The following is a 23,222-nucleotide window of genomic DNA, read 5'->3' on the forward strand; positions in this document are numbered from 1 at the left end:
GTGTCCAGGGTGACTCAAAGTGACTTAGATTTGAGTGAAAGTTGTGGTATGATGCCGTATCTTTGGTGTCACTGAGCCAGCTTTGCACTACTTGTACTAATTGTTGTTCTTGGCAAATAACAGGAATTCTGTCTTGGTGGAGTTGAGCTTCAAGTACGTGCTGTACATTCACGTACGGATGAAGTGCAGGCAGTGTTGGATGCCTAGAGCTGAGGAATCATTCAGGTACAGTTGGGTATCTTCACTATAGTCTGGACATTGGATGGTATTATTGGTCAGTAGATCCCTAAGCAGCTTCATTTGGAGGGTAAGGATGATGGGGGACACTATTAAACTCTGTTGGACTCCGCAGGTGATAGGTATCTTCTTGGACTTGGTGGTGCCTATGTAAATTAATTGGTATTGGTTGGAATGAGAAAAGCACAGCCATTGACTTTGGAGCCAGTGAATCCCATTCACAACTTCAAAGTGTGGATGATCAAGGGATGGTTAACTGTGTTGAAGGCAGCTAAGAGGTCCAGCAACATCAGGAGACATGGCCATCTTCATCTGTGGTCCGGAATGGCATTGTCTGTGATGTATAAAGTAGCTATTTACATGCTGCAAAGTGAAGCCAGCTTGGTAGTTATGCAGGAGATAGTTGACAATAATGTGATATTTCAGTTGAGTGTAGACTGTTGTTTTGATTATCCTGACAATAAATGGTAGGTGAGTGATCAGCAGGTAGTTGGATAGGTCGTCCGGGTGCAGAGTATGCTTATTTAGGAGTGGGAGGATCTATTCTGTCTTGGTAACTTCCGAGAAAACACAAGAAATGAGGGAGGCATAAACATTGGTAAGAGAGATTCTCTGGAGACAGCTTTGATGAAGAACAAGGGCAAGACATCATCTCTACAGGTTATGGCTTCGACAGAGCTGAGTATGTCAGCGTGATCTACAAGAGATAGGGCTTTGAATGATGGCCATTATTGAATGCTACAGGAATGGGCAGGCTTAAGAGGAGGCAGAGGACTGGTGTTGTCAGTGTGCTTTTGGATCTTCTCTGTTTTTCACTTAAGACGAGGTTGATGGCAATGAACTTGTCAGTGGACTGTGGGATAGGAATCTCATGCAGACGGTTGATATAGTGTGTCTTGAAGAGCATTCTGCTCCTGTTGGCAGATACAAAGATGATGTTGATATAATACTTTATGTTGGCTGTTGTGATGAATTGTCTGCATATTGCACAAAAGAGATTTTAGTAGCTTAAGGTCATCAGGGGTTCTGTTTAAATTCTTTCCTGCGTTCTCAGCCTTCTTAAGGGATGATAGTGATTTGGTCTGGAACTGGCTGTTTTTAAATCTCATTCATTTACCTCATCCAATCTAATGTGTTCAAAGAGTTTCTGTATAGAAGTAAAACCTTTACCCTCTTTCTAACCTAAAATATCTCTCTTTGTAGTTCTTGAGTGGAAGCACATCTGAAGTGTCTGCCATTCTGAACGTCTCTATGTTTGGACACATCAACCCATATGCAGGATGCCTATTTACTTGAATCATGATGGGAAAATATAGTGGTGTGAATTTTATCTGGAGGAGCTTAGGAATGTTTGACACAGTTACATCCACAATTAATATTTGATTTCAGTAGATGTTCAGGAATAAATATGTTTTTTGTCCACTTCTGAAAATATTATGGCTTGTTAGGTCTCGCCTACAAACAGCATTAGATGTCTGGTATGAGTTATTGGCAACAAAATCATGTACCAATCACTACAACACCACACACCCAACCAGTGCTTCATTTGTAAATAAAAACATGCCAGCACTCAAAACTCTCCTCTGAAACAAGCAGCTGCTCCAATTAAAAGTGTGAGCACAGAATACCAAGGGAGCATAATCTTAAACCTATCTCGGACCTCTTTAATCCATTCACAGCTACTCCCCAACCCTTCAGCTCACTCTTGCACCTTTCTGCTTTCTCCCTTTGTGATGCTTTTCCTTATTCCCATACCTCTGCCTTTCCCATATGTGTCTTTGCATGCAGCACAAAAATAAGTGCTGGCCCCCAAAAATAAGTGCTGGCGCCCCCCAACGGCAGCCACCAGTTCAAATTACGCACTCCACCCGGCACATATATACAAACTATACATACATAAACAGAAAGAGGTTTTTGCACAGCCCATTTCAGGCTTGAGATACTGTGTTTCAGTTGTCTTTAGATATTGGTTCAGAGGACTGACCATTAGTGTTGGTATTATTTTATGGAATTCTGTGGAAGGAAACACCATAAAACTAGTTGCACACACTGTATTGCTGCCCCAACACCCAGCTCTCCCTTTATTAACACCTCCAGGCCCAACTTCTGTTTAATATTTTCTTCTAACACCCAATTGCATAAATATTTCCACCTTTGCAGTTCCAAAATATGCATTCACTATGATAGAATGGAAAAGTAAATTTAGATGCAGGTGAATCACTAAAGGCTTGAACTAGGCTTTTGTAGACTCCTATCTTCGGCTGATATCGAGGTCCCTTCAGTTACGGCTCACAGCAAGCACAATGGGTGGGGTGGCGAGCGGTGGGTGTGGAATAAAAATAAAATTTAAAGTAATAAAAAGACTGCCCTGCAGCTGCTCAAAGCAGCATCAGGATTGGCTGGGAGCCTGTGCATGCTCTCCCCAGCCCTGCAACTGTGTTGCTGATCTGGAGAGAGCCCACCACTCATGTGTGTTTGGCCGGCCTGAGACGGCCAGCCAAACATACATGAGCAATGAGGGGGAGTGCTCGTCACAGCCTGTGGCCCCATCCTTTTTACCAAAAAACTATAATAAACACAGTTTGTTATTGTTTTTCGGTAAAAGATTTGCAGCTGCCTAATGGAAGAGCCGCCCCAGAAACCTTGAGCCAAAAATAAAAACAAGCGAAGTCTTCATGTGGTTTAATCCAGCCAACCCTTCCCTCAATCACGTTTTTACAGAAAGTCTTCTTGTTTCAACGTGTTTTAACATAAGTGTATTCATTCAACACAGCATACTGAGATAGATCCTCAAAGAAATAAAGACAAAGTATTTTATGTTTTTTCTTGTTCTATTTTGCAGCCCACATCAAATTTCCTTGAGCGAGGAGTAAAAATGAAGGACAAACATTTTCCCTGTATGGACCTCACCTTCATGTTTGTAGAGACATTTATCTACGTGGCTGTAGTAACTGCTCTACCACCATATGCCATTAGAATTTTTCCAAGATCTTAGGAAGTAGGTAGGTGACGTGTCAACTTAAACTTTGGTCTACTTTTCATTTCTATACTTGGTACGGCAAAGGCTTATGTCGCACTCACTATGACTAGCACTCACTCAAATCAGATATCCCTACAAATAAACAACTAAGTCAAAATACACATATATTGATTTTGTAGTTAGATATTCATGGATAGATTAAAAGGCACTGATATTTTACTCAACATTGCCTTTTTGAATGGTTTCTCAATATTTGTTTAATTTCATTCACATTATTAGTAATGAGACTTTAGGCGAAAAAGCCAAGATCTTTTTTCTGAGTTTAGAACATTGTTTAATATTAAAAAATGCACAACTTTCTGGGCTACAATGTAATATATCAGAGTTTAATCTTGTCCAAACCTACTGGGCAATAGGCATTTTCCTGGTAGACTGGGACCTGGTTTTGTTAATGGAGGTGGCTGCTTTCTCTCTCTGCAGTGCTTCTGTGCTTTACAAACAATGGTTTTAAAGCATGCTGATGAGACTGCACTCGCTTCAAAACCATTTGTTATTGCATTTGTTGGTTCTTGTCTCCACGAGGAGCAGCTCTGACCATCAAGGCTTTTGGAGGAAGTGGCTCTTGACTGGCTCAGAGACAAAAGGAGGCACTTTGAAAAAAGTAATTGCTTAGAATCACACAATGCTGGAGATCTTTATTCACGGTCATCCATTTTTCACTTTACTAATCCACCTTCTCCCCACCAATTCGACCATTCATTAATTCATTCACTGAGCCATGCAGCCATGTCTCCAATATTCATCCATCTATTCAGTGATTGGACAAGGTTCTTCAATGAAAATTGTGTTGTGAAATGCACCATATTTGGATTTTTTCAGATAATCCCTGTGGAGAGAAGGCCCCCAAACCACCTTTGATATGGTCAGACTTGTTCACTAGTCTGGCAAAATTTGCCAGGGCTGCTTATGTTTCCAGTTTTGCCCTGGTCCAAACATTTAGAATTAATCAATGTGTCACCAGTTAGTGATGACATACTAGTGAATATTTTGAAGTTTGCACATTTTAGAAAAACTAACGATACTAGATTTAGAGATACAAAGCCTTCTTAGGAGTTATTTAAGAACAAAATACAGAAATGTACTTGTTTAAATATTAAATAGCACCCTGGATACCACCATAACCAAGATTTGTGGCGAACAAATAGGCCATTAACTTTGACAAAAGCATTATGTTGTGTCCAAACGCATGAAACATGAGCTTCACAGTTTGATGGGACCCCCCCACAGTTTAAGTGTTAATGCCAAGTTAGAAGCCTAGAACTTTCAACCTATAAACAACACAATACTAAATATGACCAGTACATGCCCCATTGAGCTCCTACACCTTACCAATGATGGTTTCATGCATGCGATAAGCCATATTATTTGTTGTTTCAACTCTTCGCACAATCTCAGCTTTTGACTGTTCTTCACAGTTATGCCTTTTGCGGTATAATCTACTAACATCAAAACTAACTTGCCAAATGTGGAATGCGGATCCCACCACTGATGCGTGCAGAATGCAGGATTCAATGGCAGACTGAACTGCGCACACCATGCTCCTCCAGCTGTTATCGCGTTTGTGTTAATTCCAGAACCACACCAGTGGGTTACCTGTTTCACCCAAGCCACCACTGTGGCAAGCTGCAGTCCTCTTGTCCACACCAACACATCACTGACAAATGAATGGGTAGGTGTGTATCAGAAATTAGTCTCTATTTACTCCACACCCTTGCAGGAAAAGGCTAAAATAAAGTCACAAAGAAGATGAACCACAGGTAACGGAAAGAGAAATAAGGGATAAAAGGAGAGCATAGCCACGACTAGCTCATATCCATCTGTCCAATGGGAGAGGTTCCTTTTCTCCAATGAGATAGGCCTTAGAAGCTAAGACCTTTTCATTGAACATCTGTGGTGTCATTGTGTGCCAAGTACATGCAGGGTTCTATGGTTTTATAGTCAATAGGCTGCGTAAGTGAGTAAGGTTTAGTCAATCGATTCTTCAGTCCCACCTACCTCTGGAGTTTGATCTGATTCCACAGGAGTGCACAAGGTATGGGGTTCTTTGTATGTCTTGCAACAACCCACATTGACTCCTGATGATTTTCACTTGGGGAGCTGAAGATGACTTATGACAGGAAAAGTGTGATGTTTCTCAGTGTATAAGACACTTATAACAATAGTTGAATTTTGGTGGACTTGAGATGAGGAAAAGCCTAAACTATCCTTGTAAGGAGCAGATCAGTATTTCAATATTAAAACTGCCCTGTCGTTTGACTATGATAAAAAGGCAGTCCAGTCACTCAAAATGATCACTATGCCGTGAATACTTTTTATCATTAAAATTACAGAGTACCTATTAAGCAGTGCTGGAAATGGAAAAAGATTACTCTGAGATCTGATGAATTGGGAGTAAGGAGGCGATAACAGACAGAGGTGGCATTACAAGAGGTGGGGTCATGCGGAGGGAGTTTGGCAGTTAGCTTATACAGTTTTATTTTTTATTTTTTTAAAGACATTGGCAAAAGAGGCAAATGTAATAGTATATCTCTTCCGGATTATTTAATTGGTCACATACAGATCTAAAATAGCTTACCTGGATACGGCAGTTGCTTCAGAGATCTGTGTTCCGAGCAAGGAAGTCAGGATAATAGCAGTAAGATAACTCTTCTGGTTAATGCACTTGCCTGGGAGATTTATGTGCATCTACTCAGAGGTTTGACTCATCAGGAAAGAGTATGGAAGGTTAATCAACAGGGGCATAACGAAGGACATTGTCAGCCCAGGCCTATAAATATGCAAGATACAAGTGCAAGGGCCCTCACCGCATTCTGCAAGGGAATGGTCGTTTTGCCTTAAACCAAGGTTAATATTTCTGCTGCATAGAATGGGATGTAACGTGTAGCTGGCTCAATGAGTTCCTGATTCATTTGCAGATACCCGGATGTTACCTGGAGGTCACAAGTTACAGCTCCTTGTGATATAGCTTAGTAAGCATAATGAATTACGAAACTGCCCCAAGGAGTTGCATGCATACTGCAAGGATTACGTTTATAAACTTGTTCTATTTATCAATCTTTCGTTATGCAAAGGTAACTAAAATATTTCCTTTGGGTGGTAATACATCCTTACTGCATGTGCCAGGTAAATGGTTATTGGTATAATCACTCCTATGGTCAGATACATTTGACACTCTTACATTGCATGAGTATCACTTTCCTACAAAGCTTTGAAAAGTAAAATACCTGGTTCAGAATCACAGCTTACCTCCTATGCACTTGTGAAGTGACAACAAGCTGAGTGCCTTTGCTTCCTTGATGACAATGGCATCAGAGTTTTAGGATCCAGGATGCTGCTGGCCGGGTTGGACCCAGCTGGAGTTTGCAATAAAAGTCCTCCCTGCCTCCTGACGGTTTCTGCTCCTTGAGCGCCACCTAACGTGTCCCAGTTAAAGAAGATTTTACCAGAACTGGGCTCACATGTTGACCTGACTGACTGGATCCTGTAGCTCGGTCAATAATATCACCTAGATCCGGGATTTAAATACACCCCCCGCATTTCGAACATGGCTGATAACTAAAATTCAAAAACAGTTTTTATGCCATTGAATCTTCCCATGCATGAGTTGACGATTGGTGCCAGAAGTACTGACAGATATAGATCACGCTCGTTAGTTGAGGAAACTCTCAAGCACATTCTCTTCATTTTGTCCACATTTGCTAAAACCAAGAAAAAAATATTTAACCAATTTTTGTGATTGTGGGCACATGGATCTGCGATAGAATTTGGACTTTAATTTTTGAGGGAGATATGTAACTACGACATGATGGGACTGTCACTTTATATCAACCAAATGGTTTAATTTTGATGGATTTTCTAATTCAATACTGGTGGCGTTTAATTATCTGTATATTTTAAGTTGGTTTTAAAAAACTGAACTATTAAATATCTTGCTATTATCTGTACTCATCTATTGTATGTTGAATATTGTAGTCGTGTGTGTTTTAAATGTGCTACTATTTATAGATTCACTTCCTGTCAATTATTTAAGGTTACGGTGTTGAATCAAAAAATGAAATAAACAAAATTGTTTAGTCTTTATTTATTCATATAGTTCTACAGAACAATACATCGTAAGAAAACAAAATCTATATATTTTAAGGCAGTTTAAAAGCGAACACATACATTAGAAGACGGGGGGCAAATAAAGGCGCTAATGCATCAGTCAGGGCTTCAAGTGGGGAGGACCCTCAAAGCTTCAGACCCAGCAGTAATTACAAACAGACCTTAAAACGGGTCCCTATCAGTCCCTATATTCATGTCTCTCATTTTAAAGGAAAAAACACTGATATTTAAGGAAATTAATGTGAAGACTGTTGTTCTTCTTTATATTTCATGTTTTACTTAATCTTACATTCTGTAACAGTGTTTCATGCAGCATATTGCTCCTGAATAGTGCACACTGCAGACTACTAGTCTCCACGCGACTCCATGAGTTAAGGTTCTCAAAGGGTGCTTATCATAGGCCACGATGGAGAACTTTGTGGTAGAGTCTGAAGGCAGCGCATGCTTTTCACTGTGCTTGCAATGGGTCATAAAAGTATTTAGAACACATGCTCATCAAGTCCTTGTCCTCTCTGTAGAGCACAGTTTTAATTGTGATTCTATCCAAAGGGTGTGAAGGGGGTAAACAGCTGTAGAAATATTGACAGGACGAAAGCAAATGCAGTTTTAACTGTGAGAGGTGTGTTGTGTTGCGTGGGAAAGGTGAAGTTAGGGAGATGAAAGGAATTACATGGAGGAGAGAGTGAAAAGGGGTGCTGAAGAGGAAAGAGACGAGATATAAGATATGCAGATGGAGGATATCCAAAAGATGGGGGTAAAAAGGGTTGCAAGTGTCCAACAGAGCGTGAGACTGCAAATGAAAGTGACGTAAAGGGAAGAACTGGGGTGATTGAGACACTCCAAAAACACTACCCCTACTACAGACCTTAGTAATGTTTATTTTAGCCTAGTTTGTTTAGGGTTACATTTTCAATTCTAGTTATCCACAACAAAATCATTGTTGTTTCTCATTTATCTAATACTGCTAGTAAGCACTGGCAAAGCCAGGCAATCTTAAGGTGCGGGTCAATTATTGTGTAATCTATCTGGATAAAATAATAGAAAGTCAGAGAGGCACAAAATACTGGCCACATGGCATCTAATGGGATACACAGGATTTTGCTTCCATGTTCTAAGCCACTCTCTCACTTTTAAAGACCACACTTCTTGGAAAGGATTCCTGGTTACGCTTGTTAGGCCACACACCTTTTTGAGACCCGTTCTACATCCCACTTAATGCCTGGCCTCAGTAATTGCAGCATTGTTTTGTTTCAACCCGAACTGTTATTTTCTTCCCGAAACTAGTTCAGAGCAAATAAAAATCGCAGGTATAAAGTTCTGCATATGTCAGTTGTAAAGGTGACAACATTTGTTACAAGATCCTAGAACCTCAATAAACCAAAGCAATTCTCATGGCCTGGAAGTCTTCCAATCCAAAAACTGGCATAAAAGCAGCGACTGTAAACATAGATAACCCTGAACGTGGGCTGCCCGAGAAAGGAGCCACTCAAGTACCATCCTCCTTATGTTATTGCAATTAGCATAACCCTTTTCTAGACTAACATTGTGCAGACAAGATTTCAGAAGCTTCTTTAACCCCATTGACTGTACAGACAACACATCCCTCTCAGTTAAGCCCAGAGTGGCTAATGCAGTTTCACGAGTCTAGAAAAACAAATATTTACTTTCATGCCTCATTAAAATGCCTTCCAAATAATGTGCTTCATTATCCTAATAGGATCCTGGCTTACCATAGACCAATGTCTAATGACATGGCACCATCCTCATATAATATCCCATTTAAACCATATGAAAGCCGTAAACCTTCCACGGAAATATTTCACCCAATGTTTCCTTTTCTTCATGTTTGTTTGTAATACTTTTCAGCAGCATAGTCAGCTAGAGTGGGTCATTGCTTACGCATGCCAATCACTGTAAGACTGTAGAGGACAGGATCATCTATGTAAACAATCAAGCAGTGCTTCATTTGAGTCCATGATTGCCAGTGGGGCCCAGCAATACTCATTTTTGGGGACCTTCATTTATGTTTCCTCATCAGACTTCCACCCTTAGCAAAAGAGGGTTAACCACAAAATGGACAAATAAAGGGAAAGGTGGACAAACAGTGATGAAGAAAGAAAGCAAGGATGAAAAAGATCCTGAAAGAGTGATGTAAAAAGGCAGGTGGTATGTGGTGTTGGATGAAAGAGGCATGAGGTGGAATCACCGTGGGCTTCTGAACAAATTTTTTGGCTCCTTCACCTATTGTTGTTCCAAATTAAGCACTGCAATCAAAGCTCATGAAGATCAAAGTTCCCTAGTATTGGAGGCTTAATTAAGCTGGAAGATCCATAATATGTAAAACCAAAACCCAACAGATAGGCCAGCATGCGCCCCTATTTTACCCATTTTCTGTCTAATATTTACCCTACCTGTAAAGTTATTTGCAAAGCAAGTCATCATGCTGAGCATGCTTATTAATGTAGCGTGGGACCAGAATAGAGAAAAGATAAAAGAGAATTCCCAAATAAAGCAATTTAAACCTAAGAGTAGTATGGTCTATGTCATCAAACACTATAGATAAGTGAATAAATGTAGCATAAAGGTAAGTTCTTACTAAGTACGTACTCCTCAACAATCATGTAAGATTACAGCGTTAAGCGTGGCACTGCATGTTGGTCTAAATCCACACTTGGAAAGAGAGTACATTAACCATATTCAGCCATTCCAGCAAAGAATTTCAGACAACATTAGCATAAAGTTTCGATGAGAGATCTAGAATGACAATATGTTGAAGATTGGATTCCTTTTATATAAATACTTTTTGGTCGAGCCTGCCAAAAAGCACACTCTCTGTTGTTCCCCAACCGCTCCTCCGCTGCCCCACCCCCCCACCATTCTATTTTTTAAGTTAATATATTTTTTGGAGGGTCAGGCAAATTACTGACAGGCCTCCACAAACGTGCTTTCATGCACCTACAATTCCTTTTTTTATTGATTGTGGCGCTCACTCTCATTAGAACAGCGAATAAAAAATAAAATAAATGGTGCCAGGTCATATGGAGGTGCACAAATGCATTGTAATATATACATGCATCTACAGAATGACGTGACTGCCAACAGTCGCCACGCTATTGTTTTTTTCTTTTTTTATTGATTCTAAACAGCACTGACAAAAGCATTGCTTTTTATCAATGCTGTCCAACATCACCAAAACCCACTAGCAAACAAGGAGACCCCTATGTCAAGACCTATTGACTTTGCCAATTCGTGTTTATAAATAGGATTAATTAGATGCCCAAGCTATCAAGACAGAAGTTCGGCACTTAGCAAGCACAGTAGCACAAAAAGGATTTTGGACCAAATTTTAGGTTCTATTTTATAGGCAATAACTGGTACCCCATCCAGTCCCCATGCTTTTGTTTCCTAAAAGTGCGTTTTTATACCATCTGACCAACTGAGCCTGTGCAATTTTCTCAATAGCTGAGAATTGTAAAGGACTCAAGTTCAGCAAAGGTAATTTGGAATAGCAATGTACATTACAAAATGGTAAAAAGGTAAAATCGAGGTACCTGTTCTTCTCAATGATACACCATTCTTTGTTATTCCTTTACTGAGGGATCTCACAACACAGCCCTAAAATTCCCTAAATTACCTTATGTAAGAGTAAGACGGGTAGTGTGTCAGGTTCTTGTCCCTAAGTTCTCATTATGTATCTTACATTCCAAATATCATTCTTACAAGAATTTAGATCCAAGAGTCTAATACCTCATATTTGAGATGTATAGTCAACAGTCGGAAATGTACCTATCAGCCTCAGCAAAAAAATCAAACCACTGCAGACAACCCATACATATTCGAGGAAGTACATGAACAACCATTGTAAACAATTTAGAGAGATCAATCAGGGCTATACCATCCCATTTGATTACAATCTGTTTATGACAAATATAATGCACCATGAGCATTGGCACTTTTTAGTAGGAGGGCTATTGAAGCATATTGTCAAACAAGGAGTTTTAGGGTTATTTAGATACGAATCTAAAACAAAAAAGTTATTTGTTAGCTCCATTACCACGTACAAAGGCAAGTTATAAGGGACAGTGGATCTACCACACCTATTGGACCAAGAGGGTTTATCTGGAGCAGCCCCAGGTGCCCTGTCATTCAATATGGTAAGATTAATATTAATCCCCATGACAGCAATAGACGACTCTATGATCACCTCTATGATTTTAAAAACACTGAATCGCTAAATCCCAATAAACATACAAATCTGTAAGATCACTGGATCTGTATAGTTTACATGGCATTTGTGCATTTAGGTCCCCGGCTAAACAGTGGGGTGAGAAATCACACAACCTGTATCAATTTCCAAACATGTTCACAGTGAGCTGTATTAGTATTCCAGGTGGAAAATATACATTAAACGCCATAAATGTGTCTGCAAATTTACTTTCAGGTGTAAACAAAAGCTTAATAGCTGATAGATTTAACCAGGATATTGACAAACACAAACCCCCCTTATTGACTCAAGTCTGCAAATGCTTGGCAGACCTTTTCTTGAACTACCTTTATTCAAAAGAACTGCCACTATCAACACAGCCACATCTTTGGCAGACATATGTCAACATCACAGAAAAATGCAGGTTTCTTCTTTGTTTCTTAATGACATTTTTTCCGTCCTTCTCTTCCTCCATCTTTTCCCTTTGTATGTTTTCCCTCTCTTGCTCGAGGCAAATGAGTAATGTGGATAAAAAAATATGTGCCGGTCCCCAAAAATGAGTGCCAGTGGCCCCCCACTGTCAACCGCCAGCTCAAATTCAGTACTGGCAAGACTGTTCGGGATAACTTGTGCCTACATCTCCACCTTCTTGCATTTCTGCAATATTATAGCAGTCCATTAGACTTGTGTTCTTTTGTGAAGTATTCAAAATGGACACACAACACAGGCACAGAGAAAGGCAGCTCTACATAGTGGCCCTGACACTACACCTGGACCAGCCCCAGTAGCAGGATATAGCTGTCTATAGCAAATTCAAAGGCAGTTTGTCACAGAAATAATGAACGTCATCACTCTGTGCTGATCCACGAGGGAAAGGAAATGGGCCTGAAGACCTTCAGAGAGGAATTGATATGATATTCATGCAAATCAGGAGAATTTGTTACAACCACTATAGATTTTTTACAGTTGTTTTAAAAAAAATAGTACACCAAAAATCACTAAAGCTTCTTATAGTCATGCCTTTTTTAATTTTATTTTGTTAATTCGTTTTATGCTAACACTGTCATTTATACATGTAAAAAGATATTGTGACACTGTGATCCACTGCACCCCAGGAACTGTTTTGTCAACAGATGTTTCTGGTGGCTCAGTGAGCCGATGCTTCCACTCAAGGAAGCTGTGTTTGATGTTATGGCCACAGGTTCATATCCTGTTAGGTACATTCAGCCGTTCTCACTTCTGAGTTCAACAACAGGAGTTGGGCAACAATAAATGCCTATTGCTAGACTTGGCATCCTTGGCATGGTCTACCCTAACCTTTTGCCTCTGTTTCCCAGGTTGCTGATGTGTGCTGGACTTGTTTTTGCTGTTTTTAATACTCTGGGCACTTTACCACTGCTATCCAGTGATAAAGTGCTAGTGCTCCTTTGTAAAATGTATGTGTAATTGGCTTTCCATGACTGGCACATCTGATTTACTGGTAAGACCCTAGAACAGTGCACTAGAGGTGCCCAGGGCCTGTAAATCAAATGCTACTAGTGGGCCTGCAGCACTGGTTGTGCCATCCACATTAGTAGCCTGGTAAACATGGCTCAGACCTGCCACTGCAGTGTCTGTGTGCAGTTTTAAACTGCCAATTCTACTTGGCAAGTGTACCCACTTGCCAGGCCTAAACCTTCCATTTTCTTACATATAGGACAACCCTAAGGTAGGTAGCCCCATGGGCAGGGTGCAGTGTATGTTTAAGGTAGGACATATACTAATGTGTTTTACATGTCCTGACAGTGAAATACTGCCAAATTCGTTTTTCACTGTGCAAGGCCTAACTCTCTTGTAGGTTAACATGGGGGCTGCCTTTAAATACTATTAAAGTGCAGACTCCCTTTGGGAGCAGATCGAAATATAGAGTTTAGGGTCTCTGAACTCACAATTTAAAAATAACTTTTTTAGTAAAGTTTGTTTTTGATTGTGTGTTTGAAAATGCCACTTTTTGAAACTAGGCATTTTCTTGCTTAAACCATTCTGTGACTCTGGCTGTTTGGGCATTCCCTGTCTGGGTCAGTTGACAATTGGGCTGTTTGCACCTCTCCTCTAGACAGTGACACTAAGGGAGCTGGGGTGTGGCCTGCATATCCTGATGACCCATCTGTTCTGGGAAGGAAGGGAGGAGTGGTCACTCACACCTGAAAGGGCTGTGCTTGCCCTCACACAATGCAGTCTCCAACACCTTGGTGTGTGACTGGGGCCTAGCCTGGGCAAGGCAGGATCTTACAAAGAAGAGAGACTTTCCTTTGAAGGTTGCCTATTTCAACGCAGAAAGGAGTATAGGTAGTGGACCCAAAACCCCTGAAGATTAGATCACTTCTGCAATCAAGAGGAACCTCTGCTAAAGAGAAGAGCTGAAGAGCTGAGGAGAAGTGTTGCCCCTGCCGCTGACTGTGCTTTGTTGGGCTATCCTCCAGTTGCTGCTTCTGCCTGTGAAAGGGGACAAAGACTTCCCCTGCCAGCACCTGGACTCTCTGCTGAGACTCCTGCCCTGCCAAGTGGTACCATATCCAGTCCCTGGGCCCTTGAGAGGTGAAGCTGGCAGCCAAGAACTGAAAATCCACGCACAGAACGCCATGCGGGTAAATTTATGACGCACCTTCCACAACGCAGCTGATAAATGACACGCCGCCAGCTTTGAGGATGAAATCAACGCTCCAACTGCATTGTGGCCTGGGAGATCAACACATTACGGCTGGAGAAACGACACCCAACACCTGCTTATGGAGGCTGATAATGGCACAAACCCCACACAGTGTGGTTTTCTAACACCGTGAGCCGTATTTTCCATGCATCGTCCCTGAGTGTCCAAATCAACCCCACCCTGCGCGGATCTGTGGTGCCCCGTCCGGAAATCGACGCATCGCTCTTTTGCGAGAGAAAAAAACAACACATCGCCGACTCGACCAGAGAAGGAAATGATGCATGGTCTCACTTGCGAGTAAGGAATTGACACATCGCTGACTTTTCTGACGCACGCTCACCTGTGCAGCTTTATGTTTGACGCTAACCAGGTACTTTGTGTCACAACAGCATCATCACTGTTTTCTAAGGATTAAGACTCTTAGGCCCTCATTCTGACCTTGGCGGGCGGCGGAGGCCGCCCGCCAAAGTCCCGCCGTCAGGTTACCGTTCCGCGGTCGAAAGACCGCGGCGGTAATTCTGACTTTCCCGCTGGGCTGGCGGGCGGTCTCCTTCAGACCGCCAGCCAGCCCAGCGGGAAAGAGGCTTCCACGATGAAGCCGGCTCGGAATCGAGCCGGCGGAGTGGAAGCTGTGCGACGGGTGCAGTTGCACCCGTCGCGTATTTCACTGTCTGCGCAGCAGACAGTGAAATACATGTAGGGGCCCTCTTACGGGGGCCCCTGCAATGCCCATGCCAGTGGCATGGGCACTGCAGGGGCCCCCAGGGGCCCCGCGACCCCCCCTACCGCCATCCGGATCTCGGCGGTCCGACCGCCGGGATCTGGATGGCGGTAGGGGGGGTCGGAATCCCCGCGGCGGTGCAGCAAGCTGCGCCGCCGCGGAGGATTCAATGGGGCCGCGGTACACTGGCGGGACCCCGCCAGTGGTGCCGGTCCGACCGCGGCTTTACCGCCGCGGTCGGAATCCCCATTGGAGCACCGCCGGCCTGTCGGCGGTGCTCCCGCGGTCCTCCGCCCTGGCGGTCAAAGACCGCCAGGGTCAGAATGACCACCTTATTCTTTTAAAAATGTATATCTTGACTTGTGTATGTTGGATTTTTGCCATTTTGGTCTTGTTTTGTTTAGATAAATATTACCTATATTTCTAAACCTGTGTTGTGTCATTTTGTAGTGGTTCACTCTATTACTGTGTGTGTTGGTACAAATACTTTACACATTGCTTCTGAAACTAAGCCTGCCTGTTCGTGCCAAGCTACCAAGAGGGTGTGCGGGGGTTAATTGAGTGTGATTCTCCTTTACCCTGATTAGAGTGAGGGTCCTTGCTTGGACAGGGTGTAACCTGACTGCCAACCAAAGACCTAATTTCTAACACCTATCATTCACCTGCAACCGCTGCCAATACTTATGCCATGTTATTTTATTTAATTTTTTTACCAAGAACATCTTAGTGGCTACTCAAAAACTGTCAGCCTGTGAGGGAGCTGTGTTTCACATCCTGGCTGGACCACATTTTGTACGTTCTGTCAAGTACCATTTTGCTCATCGGCAATATGGTGGAGCCATATACATGGACGTCATAAAGGGGTTGCCAGGGGTCGTAGCTGCAACCCCCAGCTTGCCACTTTCGATCCCTGACACTGCCTTTGAGACCCCTGACCTCAGAGGTGGCAAAATCAGTGCCAGGAACAAAGGGACAGCTCATCCTTATGGATGTTGCTTGGGGGGACACTTCCTTGTTTTCAATCTTTTTTAAACTATATTAATAGTGAACAATAATATATTAATCATTAATAGTGTAATAAAAAGTAGTGTACAGTTAGCTGAAATATGACCCTCCAAGGTAGCTGAGGTAAGTAAAAAACACATTTAACTGTATGTTGTGTGCATGATTGCGGGTGAGAGTGTGCTTATGTAAAAGAGAGTGTGTGTATGAGTGAATGTGTGTGTATGTGTTAGCATGTGTGTGTGATTAAAAGTAAAGAAGAAATGGCGTGTAATGTCACTTCCGTTACCCCTGGCATTTTGGGGAATTTTGTATTTATACCTTCCATGGTCTAATCAAATATAAATGTCAAAGAAATAAGTTATTCAAATATTTGTTTGCGAGCAAGAGTTCCCCTTTCATACATCTAACTAAGGAATATGGGGCTAGATTTACAAGAAAGTGGCACATCAATACTGGTGTGCCACTTTTCGTGATAATGCAGCACACCATGGCAGTCGTTAGGAGAATAGCGGCGACATTATCTATGCTTTTGTGGTGCTTTGCTACATTAGCGTAAAAAAAATTGACAGTAGTGTAGCAAATTGCAAGGAGACCCATTGATTGCAATGAGTGCGCCATTTTAATGCCTGCTCTGAGCAAGTGTTAAAAATGACAGCAAAAATGGTACAGTGAATTCTTGTAGATTTCACTGCATCATTTTTGCGGGTCTCTTAACGCTGGAATGCCCCTTTGCATACATTATGCCTGACGTATGTCTGCTATCCAGTAGGGGTTGTTTGGGATTAGGTAGGTAAGGCTGTCGGGCCTCTTGTTTATTTCCTAAATAGAAGAGATAATTTGCTTTTAAACATTTTACCTCCTTTTCATGGCACTAAATGCTATAACCTTAAGGCATTAAGAGACTGTCCAGAACAGTTCCTCTGCAATCTGAGTGTACAGTCTGCTCGCCCTTGACACTGGAGACTGCATTGCTCCAACGGGCACACACAACAAGCAGTAAGAACCAAGGAGACAACTACTCACAGCTATCTCTAGTGACCTATTAGAGAGAATTTACCAGTAAGCTATTTCTTAAGGGAATTTAGCACGAAAGCAAATCCAGGAAGGGAACTGAATTCTAATGTCATCTATGAAGATGTAATCTACTAGCACTCAAAACATATTCTCACTGGACCATCCTAGCACACCATCACAAATACAAGGCAATCTGGTTTTAGCCTTTATGATGAATATAGACATGGTTGCTGTAAATGTCTCTCGCCAATTCGGACAAGCATCAGTACTTGGGCGAGCACAAGATGATCTTGATAGATAAGGTGGCACTGGCCCATACTCACAATCCTATTAAAACAATATACAAGTTGGATTCCAAGTAAGGCAGAGATTAGTGCACATTCCGCCATTACTCATGGCCTTAATGGGACTTCTTTACATTAACAGGGAACTGGGTTGGGACTATATTGCAATCCCACAGGCTCGAGATTTATATTAGAATACTGGAATGTGCTTGTCTCCATCGATCAGAATAGAGAGGTAGTGGGCACTAATGTGTGGTGTTCAGTCCACTGCCTTCACATGAGCTTTTGAATATTTTGCCCTTGCTGTGACTTCGGTCAATTCCTTGCCTTTGTCTCTTTCAAACTCCTCATCCACAGAAGCTATGAGAAAGGGACTGTGTGAATGTCTGAAGGGATAGAATCGGATATAAGAGAGGGGAGGCTTCACTCTTCTCCACACAGTTTCCCGAAGGTAATGAAGCAAGACCTTAGTAGTTTGGTAGGGGATAATGTCATGTTAAGGAAGAGCAGGCTGTCCCCTCCCTTTGCCGTACAGCACCTACTTCTAATAACAGCTAAGCGTGGGCAAAATGTTAATTACACCAGCATAATATGTGTCATTTTGGGAATTTTACACTAGGCTTGTTACACGAAATTCTGCCATTACAAAACTTTGTATAATTATGTACCATTCACTGTAGAAATGTACTGCAAAACATGCCATTCGCTGTAAAAATTTACAGCGAACACAATAATAATAAACACTGAGCAGTTATTCACAGTGCTTTGTTCAAACCTGTCCTTGCACCAAACATTGACACAAGGGTGCCTTATATAGCATGAAATGACAGATTTGCATTTTGCTTTATTATGAATAATTGTGCATAATTTATGCCAAACCTTTCGAGTAATTACGCCAAAGCATATTATGTGAATTTCACCTCCACCTTTATTAATAATCTGCCTGAGCTCCTGGTGCAGGGTGACAACTGTTAAATGCCTTTCCTCTTGATTTTCAACCTTGCTTTTGATTCAGGTCAGACCACTAATCACAGAACGACTAAATAATAGTCATTATGTGCCACACCAGTGGGTCATTGCACCTAATTATCCTCATATGCCTCATGGTATTGTGTTCAGATGTGTATATTAGCTCAATTGGAACCCCCAGGTGGAAAACTCCAAGTAATTGACAAACAGCGGCCTTCAACCTTATGTGTTGTGTGCCACCCAAATCCTCTACTCCTACTTAGATCAGTAGCCGAGGGGTAGAGGACAAATAAGAGAGGCATGCATAATACTGTTTCACTACTCTCATCTATATACTTATCTGGCACTCTGGCACCCACCCCACCAGCTTCAGGCAAAACCTTCCCTCCCCAGTCTAAAAACAATATCGGAGATTCAATCATCCTCAACTACCACTCCCAGGAGAAGGCTTCCATTCCCACCTGACTTAAAAAAATAACATCCTCCCACCCTCTCCCACCAATGAGAAGAGAAATCACAGCTTCCGCACCCTATTACAAAAAACCTGGGGACTTATTTACAAGCCCTTGGCGCAGTGACCTTGCGGCACTGCCCTGCGCCACGTGAAAGGGCAAAAAGTGCCTCTTATGTACAAGATAGGGTGCATTTTTGTCCTCTACTCCTGTGCTGGCTCTCAATGGGCTGCCTAGCGCCGACGCAGGCACCCTTGCACTCGGGTGCAAGGGTGCCTGGGTCACAGACAAGATTGTTTTGGTGCAGGAAGAGACATCTTCAGGCATGAAAACAATCCATGGAGGCCTTTTCCCCTTTCTATGTCTACTGCAGAATGCAGCAAGTATAGAAAGTAGAAAAAAACAAGAAGAAATAAAGATATTTCTCCTCCTTGTAAATAAGCCCCCTGGAGTCCTGCTACCCTTCCTTCCTACCCTCAGGACAACTCTCCCCTCCCTTTTTGGTACAGTCCATATTCCTTGCCGGCATTATGGCCTATGACGTCTTTATTGAGCTACTGCATCTGATTAGAAAAGAAATGGCCTCCAGTGCCTAATCTGGGTCTGTAGGGATGGTGTACTTTAGAATCCTGGTGACTGCCTCACAGCGTGACATAAGAGTGCTGAAAAGGTATTTCAATTTTTAAGATTCGATATGGTGATATGCTCACAAGGAGAGTTACAAATCACTCAAAAAAATAAAGACGTACAAAATACAATGAGTTAGAAGGAAGACAAACAGTAAAATATTTTCATCAACAGGTCAGTAAATAAAAAGAAGTAACAAAAAATATTATCGAAAAACTGGAATGTTGCCATCAGTGATCTGATAACACTCTCTTTACTTGACGTCAACATGGTGGCACTGGGAGTAGGAGTGCTCTAGTCCCCTCTCTCTCTAGAATAAATATGCTGGAGTTCAGAAGGTGAATGAGCCATAACAATGCCTTTAAATTTTGTTTTTTGCTTATCACATTGTCTGTAAATTCAAAGACAGGGGTCAATTGTCAGGCTACACCTTCAGACAAATTACTGTTTGTTCTTTTAAGATAAGAAGTGAATTGAAGTTTATTTTCCATTCCCTGACTGCAAAGTTAAAGGATTTTGTAATTTGAACTATTTGACAAACTTGCTGGGGCATAGGAAGAGTGTGAAAGATAAGGCTATACTTGTAATTTTTTTCAAACACAACTGTACAAATACTTAAAAACATAGCAATTAGGAAAGCACAAATGAAACACATTTTCTTCTGTAATTCTGAAGTGTGATGGAAATAAAGATTTCAATAGTATCGAAACAAATCAAGACACTTTACTTGGTGATTCACAAATGGTAAATATTTACTGTGAAATGACTTGCTCACATTATAGTTTGTGTGCCCTATAGTTCTAATCAGTAAAACCGCACACCAGTTTGAACTGTGCTGCCATTCCTATCGGAAAAAGTGTGATACCACACATATTTGGAACCATGTGCTTCAAAGCGCACATCACACCCTTACCACTCTCTTGCAGAACTGGCGTGACCCATTTGCTACACTTTTTTATTTGCCTGACACTTTAATTTTTCACTATGTCTTCAGTGATGTAACATTGATGGCAGCACCCCTCTCTAAAAATTGTTCCAGGAGAATTGCGGTGGCTGCTCCTACTTAGCAGTGGTCGGTACAAGCCTTACAGCAACATACCAAGAGGCCATTTTGAAAAGTGTGTGTCATTTATGCTGGCTTCAATTTTGTTAGTAAATGGCAGCATCGTCTGTTAGTAGCATTTGCAGTCTTTAGTGAGCCCTGTGGGTGGGGAGGGACTTACGTGTAGCGAACCATAACATCTAGTGGTTAAACTGTCTACCTAGTAATGCGGGGACCTGTGTTTTAAACCTGGCTCTGATGCATGACTGGAAATCATGTGATTCTCAGCAAATCATGTAACGTCCCTGTGTCTGAAATTGTAAATATAGGTGGAATGTAGTGCAATGGTAAATGTACGAAATGTAGTAGCATTATACAATTTATATGTGTTATTCCCAAATTGAAGGACACAATCTTATATCGTTTCCCAACATACATATTAATGTACTGCACTCTGTTGTTAACTAATTAGGTTCATGCTATATAAATATCAATACATCCTGTGGCTTGCCACTCTTTTTTCTGCCATGCTCATTCTCACTTGTGACAGCCTACCTCGCTTTTTGGCTGCAAAATTAAACAAAGTGGCTGTGCTGCTTTGTTGCCTTGCAAAAGCCATTGCTGAGACTTAAGGTGTTGAACCAGAATACCATTGTCAGGTCCTTTTGGACATATAATTGGGTCTTAAATACCACCACGACAGAGTTAATAGTAGAAAGTCTACATCCAAAGGGCCAATATTTTGAAATTGACGGTTAGGACACAAACGTTATGTCGGATGATATTTCTATGTACGGTATTCTGACACGCAGGCAGTCTCAGCGTCAGTGTGTACTTGAACATACCACAGCTATCACCTCTACTCACTCAGAGCAGTGTAGCTGTGAATAGGTGTGAATCTTTTGAAGAGCACACCATACCGTATGATGACTGTACACCAACACCCGTCAAGCATAGTGTCATCATCTCATAGGCTCAAGAAAAGCTGCAAATTCATCTTTTAATCAAACACAACATCGCTTTAGGCAGATAAAATTAAGGGCAATATGTCCACTTTATTATATTTTTCTAAAATATCCTGAAACAACCAGCTTACAGTACTGGAAATGTAATAGCTCCCAAAAACACAATTTAATTAAACATTCAGGGTACAGTTTATATACGTTACATTAGAAGTATGAATCAATGGAATTACTTTAAAAACAAAATAGGAGCCTCTCCTATCTAGAAAAATATGTAGACTTGGTGAGAATAAGACAACCAAAGAGAAAAGGTGATTTTTTTCCTGAACCCTGGTATTACTCATGAACTTTAACACCTATGAACTTAACTTGGTTAAATTAAAATAGCAATTTGGCTGATTGACAAGCCTATAGAATGAACTGTGTGTTACAATTAAGTGTCTTTCTCATTAGAAAAGGTGCTGTATGATTTTATCTCTCTCCAGCCCCCACCCCACACTTATCAGCCAACTTATAACCTTGTTCTGAACTGAGGCAACTGCTCCTGCACAGCCTTTTGGTAAAATTGGTAAAAACGATGTTAAGATGTGGTTTCCATTTAACAAGCTATCATTAAGGTAAATCAGCAGCATGTTTTTATCACCCAGAGCGAGAGCTTGTTTTATTAATAAATTATTGGCATAGAAGTTGCATATGGCAGCTAATAAATATGTAGTTTCAAAGGCCTAACAAAGCAAATAAAGTAGAAATTAAAATGTGCACGTTTAAATTGAGGTGGAAATTTGTGCCTATCGTTCGTATTTTGACACTGTGTTTGACATGAAATTATCATACATTCAATAAATGTGTGAATTATTAATGAAATATTAATATGAAAGTATTATCCTTAGGTGAAAACAATAGAAATAAAATGTATTATCAGTGTTAAATGAATATGAATTAAACACATTTGTATTGGAATAAATTAATTTCATTAACATGCAAAGAAAAATAAATATATGTTTAAAACTGCTTAGACATAATGTCAATAATATTTGCAATTAAATAATTTGCTTCGTATATTTGATTTGAATTGTAAGGTGTACAATAGGTTTATGAATGTATTACATTTATTAATGTGCATTAAGGCTTCTTTGACATGACTAGGCCTGAAGAAGAAAATTAATTTGCTGGGGTAATGGAAAAATCACTTGTTTATTCTGCCCCCTTTGACCTGAATTTTTTCCCTAGGCAGCCAATATAATGTTGAATGTTCTATTGTATTGCAGGAGAAGAGCATGTTTCAAATTTAGTTGATGTAACAGTATTTGTTCTAGCTGTCTAGCTAATCGGACAGGAAATCACATTGTTCATGTGAAAGAATATTAGTTTAATTTATTGTGGATTGTGTGAAAGGAACTGCGAGTAGCAAATCATTCGAAAATGTAAAATCTTGGCGGAATTGTATCAAGTCAGACAGCAAAGCAATTTTGCTGAGAAAATTCTTAAAAGAACTTGGTGGTACCATCTGCAGTGATTGGATGATGAAACAGACTCCCAGAGTGTGCCCACCCGAAGAACCAATGAATGAATTTTGCAATTTTTTAATTAGTGAAGAACTTTTAAACCAAAGTCAGTCCATTCCGAGATCTCCAGAGAGTCATTCTAATGCTTGCTTAAGTCCACTGTCACATTCTCTTCTCTAAGTTCCCTGATGGGTTTTCTCATCATAGTCATAATCGCCCTCTGTAGTTAAGTACTAATATGCCCCACTAACTCTGAACTGCTGATCTGTCCTATATGCAGCTCGTGTTCTGCACTAACCTGATGCTGTTATCAACTGACGCCTGAAGACGGTGACCGTTCCTGTGGAATCATCCTGAATGCTGTCTC

At 41.1% G+C, this 23,222-nt stretch overlaps 1 protein-coding gene across 1 annotated transcript in view; it reads right to left on the minus strand.

Annotated features, from left to right (window-relative positions):
• Positions 1 to 23,222, minus strand: part of SLCO5A1 (solute carrier organic anion transporter family member 5A1) — a 310,785-nt gene that overhangs the window by 194,223 nt on the left and 93,340 nt on the right. The window lies entirely within an intron of this gene.

This window comes from Pleurodeles waltl, chromosome 2_2 (genome assembly GCF_031143425.1).
Source record: "Pleurodeles waltl isolate 20211129_DDA chromosome 2_2, aPleWal1.hap1.20221129, whole genome shotgun sequence".
In the NCBI taxonomy this organism is placed as follows: domain Eukaryota; kingdom Metazoa; phylum Chordata; class Amphibia; order Caudata; family Salamandridae; genus Pleurodeles; species Pleurodeles waltl.